At 32.1% G+C, this 13,191-nt stretch overlaps 1 long non-coding RNA gene across 1 annotated transcript; it reads left to right on the forward strand.

Moving 5' to 3' along the window:
* The first annotated feature begins 2,361 nt into the window (after nt 1-2,361).
* Nucleotides 2,362-5,272, forward strand: LOC145798693 (uncharacterized). Its single transcript, XR_014340100.1, has 3 exons — nt 2,362-3,644; nt 3,857-5,066; nt 5,187-5,272. It is a non-coding gene; the product is annotated as an uncharacterized LOC145798693 (long non-coding RNA).
* Nucleotides 5,273-13,191: the final 7,919 nt, after the last annotated feature.

Consider the following 13,191-nt stretch of genomic DNA (forward strand, 5'->3'; position numbering starts at 1 on the left):
TCTTCTGTGAAATATTGGTTTCTTTTAAAAAATTTATATCTTTATTCCACTTGCCTATATTTCTTAGAATCAAAGGTCTGAAACTTTAGATTTTCTTTTAAAAAATTCTTCTCTCTCTCTCTCTCTCTCTCTCTCTCTCTCTCAGTCAATCTAACTCTCTCTCAGCTATGAAGCTTTGGTTCGAATCAATCTTTTTGTTATATTTTTATATGTATATATATATATATATATATATATATTATATCTGTGTTCATTCATTGCAGAGTAACTTTGATTTATACTGAGATTCACATATCTTTTTGAGCTACTTTTAATTTTGGTCTATATATCTTTACTGTAAGTTCAATAGTCATGATCAGTGATGGATTTTTGTGGTTTTGCATGTATAGAAATTGGATCAGCATGTGCTCTGTTTTAACTTAATCGAAGTTTAATTTATAATTTCATTTTGTTTGTATTCATGTGATTTTGCAGTGATTGCTCATGGAATCAATGTCGGAGATGTGAAGAAGCTTCAAGATGCTAGGATCTACACTTGCAATGGCTTGATGATGCACACAAAGAAGGTGCATTGATTTTCAATTTCGATTTTGTGAAGTTTTTAAGTTTGGCGTTTGCATTCATGTTAAGGTAGCCAAAACACATTTGATGATTATTTGATGATTTTGTAGATCAACTGATACTCAATTGGAAGAAAACTTATATATATATATATATGTATTTGAAATGTTTAGTTGAATTAATACTTGTTGAAAATTTGATCAAATTTTTTTGCTGTGTTAAATTAAATCTAATATTTGGACTTTCGAATTGGTCATGCTAGCAAAAAGCAACTACGTTCATTCATCATAATAACATGTATTTGGCATGATAGCTTCACATGATATTGAATTGAATGCCTTAATTTGTGAATCATCATAATTGAGCAGTTCTTTAATCTCGTGTAGTACAACCACTGTTAATTTGCTTTGAATTGATGATATATGAATTTGGACCATATTGTTCTTCTGAATCTTGTTAAATTTTTAATTCTGCTTCCTTAGTGGAATTCATTCATCTTAATATGAATTTGGACAAGGTGTGCTCCCTATTTATGTTGTACTTTGATCATTAGTTTTTGACTCAAATGTTTGTACTGTTGCATTTTGTTAGATGACTAAGATTTCTTCTTGTAGGTAGAAAAAATCATCTAATATTTCCTTTGGTTGACTAGTTTCATTAAACTCTGAACACTGGCACCGACACTAATAGTTTCTCTTACAGAGCTTGGTGGGATGGATTGGACTGAGTTTCCTTTTTACTAGAAATACAAGTGTTGCTACTATAGTTTGCCCCTGTTTATTTTTTATTTTATTTTATTTTCCAGAACTACTCAATCATTTCCGACCATCCAGAAGTCATTGATGGAAGACCAGGGACTCTGGGAATAGAATCCTTTATAGGACGTGCCCGAGGGAAACACCAAGGACCAAAAGATTGACACATTCAATAAGCAAAACAATGTCAAAACCCAGGTCAACCCAATCCAATTCAGCAACATTAAGACAAGTAAAAAACACTAACACACATTTTTAAGTAAAAAATAATTCTAAATTTTAACTAAAAGGACACCATCACCTACAAAACTAACACAAATGTCAAAGACAGCCACAATCCATCAATAAGCATCCAAACACAGTAAAAGTTTGGAGGAACTGAATTAGATTGGAAGATCATGTAGTTATAGATTAAATTGTTGTCTTCTTTTAGGAGTATTTTGTCTTCAGTCCACCAACATAAATGAGATGGTTCAGCTGAGCCTATGACAGTAAAGTCTATGAGGTCCACCATGACTATCATTATGACATTGTGATTTGTTCATGATCACATTATACATTACAATAAATAAAAATTTTAAGTATCAAAGTTTTTTGTCTTCAAAAAATAAGAATTTTGTTGTAAAAATCATTTGAAACCAATTCTTATCGTGGAGAATTTTGTTATAAAAAACATTTGGGACCAATTCTTATCGTGACGAGTATAATCGTTAAAAAGTCATCTCAAAAAGTCAAAAAAAGAATTTTTAGCAGCAAAATTTTTAGGAAAATTGCTTATTTATTTGTATCAAGGTGACAATGGCAGTGGATCCTTCTAATGTTGAATCTTTTTGGGGTATGTTGGTTGTTAATTTTGATTTTTTTTGGTTTTTATTAGTTGGTGCACTCTTTTTGAATTACATCTGTTGGTGTGCTTTACTTTGCTTTTGTTGAATTTTTATTTTTATGCCATTGGTATATGGTATGTGACTGTGTGGTGGGGGAGGGGAAAAACAGAGAGTTGTGTGTGGCAGTGTGATGGGGGAGGGGAATACAGTGAGGGTGTTGGTTGTTCGTTTGTGTTTGACATTCACTAGCATAAGGCACCTAGAATCCTCATCTTCATGTAATTATGTATTTTCGAAATGCAGCTTCTCTGTTTACTACTATGTGTGTACCAATTGGAGCAATTATTATGTTTTTCCTTTTTTAGGCCTTGAGTACTATTTTATTTGATCAATTGTTCATATTTTACTTTCTTTATGTGTTGTCTACTCTATCTTTAAGCACCATTATGTTTCTGCTTTATATGGACTTTGACGGAAGCAATGGAGCAACCTAAGGTTGTGGGTATTCATTCGTCTTCATCTTGCTGGCCCTGTTTGGATATTCAGTGTTTTGTAGAAGGCGAAGCGGAGGAGAGTGTTACCATAGAAGATCGGTACATGGTCATCATCAAAAATCATGTTGGCAGTCCATTTATTTTTTGGTCTCTTCTTGTTTTGAGATTTTGTATATATGGAAACAATTTTTGGGACTTCACTCATCTTTCCTTTGTCTTACCTCCTGAGATAGCTAAGAAAATCCATGCTATCACCCTCCCTTGGTACAAATCTGAGCCTGATATTAGGATTTGAAGTGATTCTCCTGATGGTAATTTTTCTTCTAACTCAGCTTATCTTCTTTTTAATAATTCTATCAACTCTCCAAGCCTGGACTGGTCTTGGATTTGGAAAATCCCCTCATCCCTAGGATCTTGCATTTTCTTTGGCTTACTCTTCATAGTCGCATCAATGTCAAAGCCAAACTCTTCAAAAGACACATCACACCTGATCCACTCTGTCTTTTGTGCAATCGGGAACCTAAAACAACTTGTCATCCTCTGAGAGATTGCCATATGATTTCTCACTATTGGACTAATCTAGGTATGCCTCTTCCCGTACTCAACTCTTTCACCTCTAACCTTCAATCCTGGATCAAGAGTAATTGTCAATCCAAAACTCTGCACAGTTCCAATATCAGTTGGAAAGTTCTATTTCCATTTACCTGCTGGCACATTTGGAAAGTGAGAAACACCTTCTATTTTGATCCCAATAATCCCAACCCTTTCAATATTGGAACTACCATTGCTGCAGCTACAGAATGATAACTTGTGACTCTGCCTATCCTTAATCCCTTAATTGGAGAAAAGTACAAACTCCAATTTATTAATTGGAGAATTCTATAGTTGTACGAACATGCCAAAGCAGGTTGTTGGATAGATAATACTAACTTCATCTATGGTCTTTGTAGGTAGCGATTACTCTAGCTACAAGACTGCGGTCTGCCTTGGACAGTGACCATTTTGGTGTAGGTTTCTTCCCTTGTGCTTCTTTATTAACAGTTAGTCAAGACCAACAATTTCTAAATTAGAAAAATTCAACCACTGCATAAAGCCTTGCAGTATGATGAGCATTTTTTTTTTTTGTGCATATGTATGTCTAGGCTTGAATAAATTTTTAATTGGCAGCCTCTCATGCTTACTCTAGATTTGCTTGGAATTTTTTTTTATTTTGTTCAAGTATGTTAGGAGTGCCATTGGTCCTCAAATGCACCAACCTCCTTTTACACCACCGTTTTATGAGCAACAACAGCACCATCAACATTCTCAGCCTTTTGTTGGTCATGGACGACTAGCTTATGATCACTCTTCCAGGTCATTCAAAGGTCTCTCTGGACCTCTGCCTTCAGATGTTGCAATGGAGATGAACAATGTGCTTAACAATCTCACTGGAACCAAAGAGTCAATCAAAGGTGCCAAGATTTGGTTTATGCAGAGGTCTCCATTTGCACCAGCTCTGGCCGAGGCACTTAGGGATGGTGTTTAGTGCGGATGATTCTAAGAGACAATTGCATATAATTTACCTTGCCAATGACATTCTATTTAACAGGTACACTTCCAGTGCTATGCCAAATCTTAGTTCAACATAAATTTGAGTGCTGTTAAAATGAATTTGATTTTGGCTGCTTTTCTGTGTGTGAATACCTATTGCTTTATTTTCTTCTTCTTTATTACATCTATTGCAGGATTCTTATTCACTGATATTTTCTGCGTCTTAAATGCTTCCACTGCTTCATATCTCGTGGTGTCCACTGGCTACCCGAGTACATTATTATGTGTCCTTCCAAATTTGTCATATAAAAAATAATAATAAAATTTGATTTTCCTCCCAGATAGAAATTTCTTTTTAAGTTTGTTCAACTTGATACAATGATATTACACTGGTGTTTTAATGAATATGTGGTATTGATTTATCCTGGTAATTATATTTTGGCAAGATAGCAATGTTCTTCGATTTTGATGATATATTAAGGGGAATTAAAATCGAGCTATTGTGATGCGAATGCAGGAAATTATTTCTTTCTTGAATGCTTCTTAATTGTTTAATCTTTTGGCTATCAATGTGTGCATTGATGCTACATATGTTTATCTTTGGGTCATTCTTGAAATATGCAGCTTGCAGCGTAGGATCAACCCTCATGAGCTTGATAGAGAAGGGAAATGCAAAGTGTCAGATGTGGAGACAATCCAGGAGCTCATAGAGAAGGGAAATGCTACAAGAAGTGCAGGCACAACCGGTGCAAATGAGGAATCATCACGTTCACATGCCAGTCTTCAGCTTGCTATACAAAGGTCAGCTGATGGCAGTGAATCTAAGCCTCCGAGAGTTGTTGGCAAGCTCTCCTTCATAGATCTCGCTGGAAGTGAATGAGGTGCAGATACTACTAAAGGTTCAATCTTTTGACTCTTTTGGCCTATCTTCAGATATTTATTCATCAATGAAGGTTCAATATGTCGACTCCTATGGCCTGCAGATCCATGATTTTGACATACTTCTTTCATATTTGTAGGAGATGAACCTGTTGGTTGAGGCAGATCAACCAGGAAATCAGTTGGATGATTATATAGCTAGATTGAATGCAATCCTGTCCCAGAAAGGAGCATAATGTTCTAGTGTCTTCTTTTGATTGCTAGACTAGTATATGTAATCATTTTCTATGTTGTAGATTCCATTCTTTTTTCAGTGCTCCAAATACTGTGACTAATATAATTAAAATAATATTAAGATTTTTTTTTTTTTTGCACAATGATTGTGGACTATCATTTGATATGATTTTATTATTTGAGTGGGAGTTATTATTTTCTATTAGTGTTATTCAATTTTATTAGAGGTATTTTTTTAGTTAATTCGCATAAAATTAGCACAATTTCAAAAAAAAAAAAAAAGGGATACCACGGCGTTTTAAGAAACGCCACCTAAACCTATAAATCTAACGGTCACGTTTCAAAAACGTCGCTAAATATCACAGTGATGTCATAGTACTGTTAGATAAGACATTTGGCGGCGTTTTTAAAAACGCCGCCTATACTAATATAGCGACGTTTTTCAAACGTCGTAAAGTTATAGCGACGGCCGCGTCATCGGCGTTTGGTACTAAACGTCACAAAAAGAATTAGCGACGTTTTTAGTACTTATAGTGGCGTTTTTTAAACGCCGCTAAAAGTGAACTTTCCTGCAGTGATAAAGGCAATTTTGAAAAAAGAAAAATTATAACAAAATTTCATGTTCTGGGATGTACACTTGTAATAGTATAAATACGGAACAACCAACTACATGCTTTACAACTTGTATCAATTAACGGAAAAGGTCAAAAATAAAGTTTAATTTTTTTGTTTTTGTTTTTGTCATTTAAATGAAAACCTTTTATTTCAGAAAGAAGTATATCTAGGGAGGACATAATGGTTGACAAGTTTTATTATGCAATATTGTTGCATAAACTATAAGTTTGTCATGCCTAAAAAAGTGTACAAAGACAACTAAAAGAAATGCTAGATACACTTCCAGTTCATGAAGTATCTTTCATTTTTATATTGGTAAATTTTGGCCAATAGTCCTTAAAGTTTCTGTAGAGCTTCAATTCATTCCTTTTTTATTTTAATTGCAACACATTAGTCTTCAAGTTTCTACTTTGTTTCCAATTAATTTAATTGTTAACCTCCTTATTTAACAGAAAACAATCACTTGCAAATTGCAGTGCACATCACTATGCTTTGAGGGTAATATGGTCCATCCACTACATCCTCTTTTAATCCAACTAGTGATTTGAGTTAATATGTACCGATTAATGTACTAACTAATATACTAACAGATGATGTGACATAATTTTAGAAATTTTGTGTATTTGTAATTTGTATAATAGGTGGAATTAGTAATAATGGCATTACACTAATTAGTACACTAACATGTACATTAATTTGTGCATGTAACACCAACGTAAGTCAGTCAGTTGGAGACCCAACTCATCTTCATCACCAATCCAGCCATTGCCTTCCTCACTCAACCCCCAATTAACCACAAAACTACTTGTGTGATAATCATTCTGCCACCACCAAACCACCCCTAATCAGCCACACCCATCACCAGCATCTCACCCTCCATTACCTCCACCACCACTGAATAATCAGAGCACACCCAAGTGCCCCAAAACCTTCTTATCCATAAGTTGTATTATATCTGTATATGTTAATGGCGTTGTGAGTCTTCACTAATTTCTAGCCCATTTGGGTTCAAATGGTGCCAGCTAACATGGGGGAGTCGGGGCTGGATTAAACATTTCTCTTATGTGAGGGTTAATAGCAATTTCCGAACTTGTACTTTTGGCCTTAAAGGATAAGACTTTGACCTTAATCCCCTATGTGCTCCATTTTTAGATTTATCCTCATTTTTTACTAAAATAAATAAATATATTTATATATATGTATATAGTGATATTTTTTTTTTACTATTTTTTTTATGGGGGAACTAGCATCTAAAAACATACATTACAATGATGCTTCCTCTCCTTCCACTCCCTCTCCAATGTCAACAACTCTAATTCAAACCATGACCCACGTTGAGAATGACTAATTATTTTTTTTACTTTTTTGAATTATTGTTGTAACATCTTACTTTAAGGGTTGGTTTGGGGTGTCCTAAAAAAGTGCACTTTTTGTCTTTTTACGAAAAGATGTGCAGAAAAGTAGAGAGGTGATGTGATGGAAAAAAGATAAAAAGATAAAAAGATGGATTATATAGGTTATGCCAAACGAGGCCTAAGTCTTCTCAAAAGGTTTGAAAGGTTTCAAAGCCCTGATTGACTTTTAAGCCATGTTTAGGCTTAGGCCAAGTTTGGCATGATTGAAAAAAGATAAAAAGTCAAAAAGTCACTATCCTATTTAAGTCACATCATCTTATTTAAGTCACATCACCTCTCTAACACATCATTTCAAACCCAACCCAAACTCAACCCATATTTCATAAAAAGTCAAAAGGTACACTTATTTAGTCTTCCCAAACTAGGCCTTATAGTATGGGAAGATAGTAAAAAATAATTGTTTAACTTCTAGTTAAGTTTTTGATTTTTTAGATAAATGATTTAAAAAATTGGTAAAAAGTGACTTTTGAATTTTTTTATTAATATTTATTTATGATTTCAAATCATAATAAAATAACCAAACTATCCCTATTTAATTTAAAATATTTACAACTCCACCTATGTAACACATTTTGATCTATGAGGGATAGAATTATAATTTCACCATTGACTAAAAATCAACTTTCCAAATGAAAAAAAATTCAAAAAAACCAACTTTTAACTTTTGTTACAAATCAAAAAAAAAAAATGAATAAAAGCCAACTTCCCAAAACAAGCCTTAATAAAGGCCAAGTTTGGCATTACCTAAATAATATAAAAAGTCAAAAAGTCACTATCCTATTTAAGTCACATCATCTTATTTAAATCACATCACCTCTCTAACACTTCACATTAAACTCAATTCAAACCCAACTCATATAAGCTAATAAGTTAAAAAGTACACTTTTTTAGAATACCCTAAACCAACCCTAAGAGTTTTTGAAAATGAATTGGAATAGCCATTCGTGGGACCCACTTAAATCATATTCTTTTGTAAACAAATGGCATGGGATTGCTACAATCAATCTCTCCCATATTGAAGGCTAAAAGACCATTTTGTCCTTCATTTCGCAAAACCATCAGAGTTACATTGCCTTCATTTGGAATGTGAATTGACTCTTTAATTTTTTGATTATTTTAGCCGGAGGCTAAAAAGTCTTATTTGTAATAGATTTTTTAACTTTTTTGACTTTTGTGAGAGAAAAAATGAAATGATTATAAGTTAGATATGACATTTTATCTTATTGATTTAAAAAGCATATTTATTTTTTTATAACTAAAATAGTTCAACCCAACCCAACCCAACTCAACCCTCCATGCCAAACGAACCCCATGTATGTTTACAAGGACTTTTGCACAATTTACAAATTTAATTCCAATTAATTAATACCACCACACTAGACAAACAAACACATTTTATCTTAGACCATCTCCAACGGTGAACCAAACCCAGCATCAAATTTAAATTTTGATGAAAAATCTACTTTTTCAAGCTCCAACCGTTGCACCAGATTGATATCAAAATGAGATTTCAGCAAAAAAAACATCAACTGAGAACGAGACACAGATTTTACCAAATCACTGTTACTGACCGTTGAAAGAGGTACACCGGTCAACCAGCCGGTTGCCTAGCCGGTTGACCAACCGGTCAACCAGTAAAAGATTCAAACAGTTCAGAAAAAAAAAGTTCAAACCGTTAAAAAAAAAAAAAAAATTTGCCTAACCGGTCAACCGGCAGGTCGACCACCCCGGTCGTCTAAAAAAAGTTCAGAAAGTACAAAAAAAAAGTTCAGACAATTCGCCAAAAAAAAAAAAAAAAAAAAATTTTTGCCTAACCGGTCAATCGGCCGGTCGACCACCCGGTTGTCCAGGGATAGATTTGGTGAAAGGTGAACCGTTGGAGTGAGTGGTATCAAATTTAGTGAAATAGATCATTTTTAACTCAAATTTAGTGAAAAATTTGAGTCACCGTTTGAGATGCTCTTATATCACTGAACTAATACAATCATACTAATAATATCATCACTCAATTCAATCTCACCATATTCGTAATTCCATTTAACCTAATCTACCAAACAAAACACGGTCTAATTACGTCAATTTTATAAAATTCCTAAAAAATAAGCTTTTTAAAAAAATAAAGTACATACAACAATTCAGTGCAAATCAATAAGTGATACTAAAACAATTGAAAGACCCACTAAGTGAGTACTTTGAAGAAGGAATTAGCTGTAGAAGTTGCAGAATCACCGGTTACAGTCGTGGGGTTCGACCACATGTGCTGACTCCATTTCCTATTTTCACCTTCCTTTCCATGCACAATACCCTTGCATCTTCCCCAACATTAGCTACCTCCCCTAACGATAACCATTAATCCCAAACCCTAATTCCAACAACAACAAAAACCCTAGAATTCACCAATTCGCACAGCGAAAAGCCTCAGATCGCCTCCAAACCCGCGTCTGCCCTATCGGAACACAAAAACCCTAATTCCAATTCGGTATCAATCTAATTCGAGCTCAGAACCCTAGAATTTTAGATCAGAGAGAGATAGAGCCGCCTTTCCACGATCTAGAAGAGAAACAGAAAGAGAGAGAGAGAGAGAGAGAGAGAGAGAGGAAAAGTGTACTTCGTACTTGGAGAAGAGCAGACCGGGCAGGGAAGGCAGTTCGGGCATGGGCATGGGCATGGGCATAGGGAATGATAAGATATGGTGAGGTGTATAAAGTGACTGGACTACAAAGGAGTAGTGGGGCAATGAATTGCTTGCCTTGACTCATATGTAAGGTTGCGTAAAATATTGTCTAATTTATTAAAATTACACTTATTTGTATTAATTTGTATCGTTTTAAGTGTTAATTGTAGTTTAAATTTTAAAATTAATAATTTGTCAATCGAACCACTCCACCCCGCTCTGCTCTGCTATAGTTAATACATATATATTTTTTAACCTCCAACGAAATATCAATGTAAAAATGAGTGTGAGAGAGATCTAAGATACGAAATTTTATTACAAATTAGTAATTATATATATGAAATATATTATGTAAAATTACTTTGTATTATATATCTAAAAAATATTATACAAATTAGTGTTATATATTATACAAATGTATAATAATTAGTTAAAATATTCTTCAATCCGTCAATCTGTTAAAAATTGCTTAAATTACAATTTATCAATCCGCTAATCCGCCATTCAATTTATAATTTTACTCTCAAATCGTCCGAAGTATACCGCGCATACACCTACTCATGGGGGTTGAGTTTGACTTCGAATTTTACAATTTGAAGACTTTGTTTGCTGATTTTGGGACAATCCCTTGTAATATTCCAATCTAATTTTTACTCTTAAAATAGTAAAATTAGGGTGATATTTGGTTTGATTTTTATAAATTAGTTTCAAAATAAATAAAAATTAGTTTCTTACAAGAAAAAAAATTACTTATTATTTTTATATAGTTTTTATCCTTTTGAACAGAGGAAATAATTTTTAAAATTTTAAGTACATATTTTTTATGCTTATTATTGTCAAATTAAATTATTACATTTTTTAAAAAAAATAATTTCAGAAAATCAAACCAAACATAGCCTCGTGTTTTTGCATTTTTTTTCTTTAAAGACAAAATGATACTTGTTATGTCAAATGAAAATTATTACAATATCATCATATAACTTTGAGTAATGTTAGGAACATATAAACCAAACACATAATAGAACAATGTCTCACAAATAGTGGATTTCATATGTAGGTCCTACATCATGTGAATCTCATCCTTTGAGAGATATTTGTCAAATTTTATATTTGGTTCTCTGTATATTTAGATTTATCGAATAACTTCACTATAATGTAGGTTTCATAATGAAAAATTATTGAGTAATCATGAAGCATTTTGAAGCATTGCTCTACTCGCATTTTATACCAATTATCTTGGCTCTTTGATTTAATTTTTAATTTTATTTTTAAAAATTTGTCCAAGAATTTAAGATTAGTTTGACAAAAATAAAGATAAAAAAAATATTCTTTCTTTTTTAAACATTAGTTTCGTCTAATGATTTTTTTTAATTATTTCCTTCTTTTTTTTTTAATTACCAAAATGACTTTTAAAATATTATCATAAACAAATTTTGAAAAAGTTAATTGAACAACAAAAATTAACTAAAAATAAAAAAAAGAAACTCCGTAGGAGCATCATAGCTTTCACAAGCTCTAAGATAACCGGTTAACATTCAAATTTAGCCTAATCCAAAAGAAAGAACCCCACCAGAGTAACAGTTCCAAACTAGTCTGCAATAAGGTCTCCACTATTTTAATTAAGGTTGTGTTTCTCTCATGTTAAGATCTCAACATGAGAGAATTTAAGGGGTCCATAAGGCCCACCATGAGTCTCGTTTCAATAATTTGAATTGTTCATTTTGTAAGGTCCTCCATGTATATTATTCGAGAAAAAATTTAGAGTGATCTGATGATTGTAACTTTTTCATTTTATTGCATTTGTCTCTACAAAATAAATAGTCTATTTGCCGTCCATTACTGTGATAAAATGAAAAGGTTATGATTATTAGATTGAACTAATTTTTTTATGAATAATATAAATTGAATCCTACAAAATAAACAATTCAGATAATCGAAACAAGACTCGTGATAACCCTTACGGGCTTTACAAATATTTTCATATTAAGATCTCAATATTGAGAGAAACCCAACTCTTTAATTAATGATATACAATTGTAATGTCCCATGCTACCTAATAATTTATCTTTGATGAATAGGTCTGAGTTTTGGACAGGCATTGGTTTCATGATGATCACTTCTTGACCCAATAATAGGGGGGTCATCTTATAAATGTAATTTTATAAGATGCCAAATTTGTATTGTCTTTATATGTTCCAATACAAAAACTCATTTCTTGATATTCCTTTTGAATAATTTTAGGATACTAACAATCTTATTAAAAATATAAAAGGTTTAACATAATTAATTATTAAAAAAATAATAAAATTTAGACATGTATATTTTTAATAAGAATTTAAGTAAATATGACATTCCTAAAATGCTCAAAACTCTTTAGGCAGTTGTTAGCGTTAATAAATGTACTAAGAAAATATATTAAACATTAAAATATGTAAAAAAAGTATATTGAAATGTAAATATTTTATCATTTTATAATCCTTTAAAAATTGTCTTTAATATGACCCTTCATATATTTATTTCTTTTTTTGAATTTATTCAAAAAGAATTTACCTCATGAATTATAAATAACAACTACTCAAAACACTAATATAAAATTTTAAATTTCACAAAAACTTATAAACAATTGCAATAAGTTGCAACAAACAAATACGAAAAGTATATAAAAATATGTAAAGTATTTTGAATTGTGTAAAAATATATTGAGATTCTAAACATTTTAATATTTTTCTTCCTTTATTAGTGAGATTATTATTAGAATAACTCAAATTAAATATTTTGACATTTTTTACCTTTATTAACAGTTTATTAGACTATTTTTAACATAAACCATATTCCATTCATAAGAAGAAAAATGATAATGTTATGCAAAAAATATTATATTATGCACTTTTTTGTATATGGATGCAAAAAGATAAAAATATCCAAATAAAATTGTTGGAAAATATAATTTTGTAATTTTTGTTGAAAAAAAATGTTTTCTTCAACTCAAATTGAAAATGCCAAACAATGCCATATCCCAATCTCTATACATTTATGTGCTGGTAACTGTAACAGGTCATCATTTGACCCGAAATTGAACTTTGACCCAACCCAAGTCTATACCCCGAGCAGGCTAACCAAACCCAAATGAGACTTAGATAGGGCCTAAGCCTAGACTTTAAAGACCAAAATGGACTCTTGGTCCATGAGAGGCGACAAATCAACCAA

This window comes from Camellia sinensis, chromosome 9, assembly GCF_055761805.1.
Source record: "Camellia sinensis isolate YWXY chromosome 9, ASM5576180v1, whole genome shotgun sequence".
Lineage (NCBI taxonomy): Eukaryota > Viridiplantae > Streptophyta > Magnoliopsida > Ericales > Theaceae > Camellia > Camellia sinensis.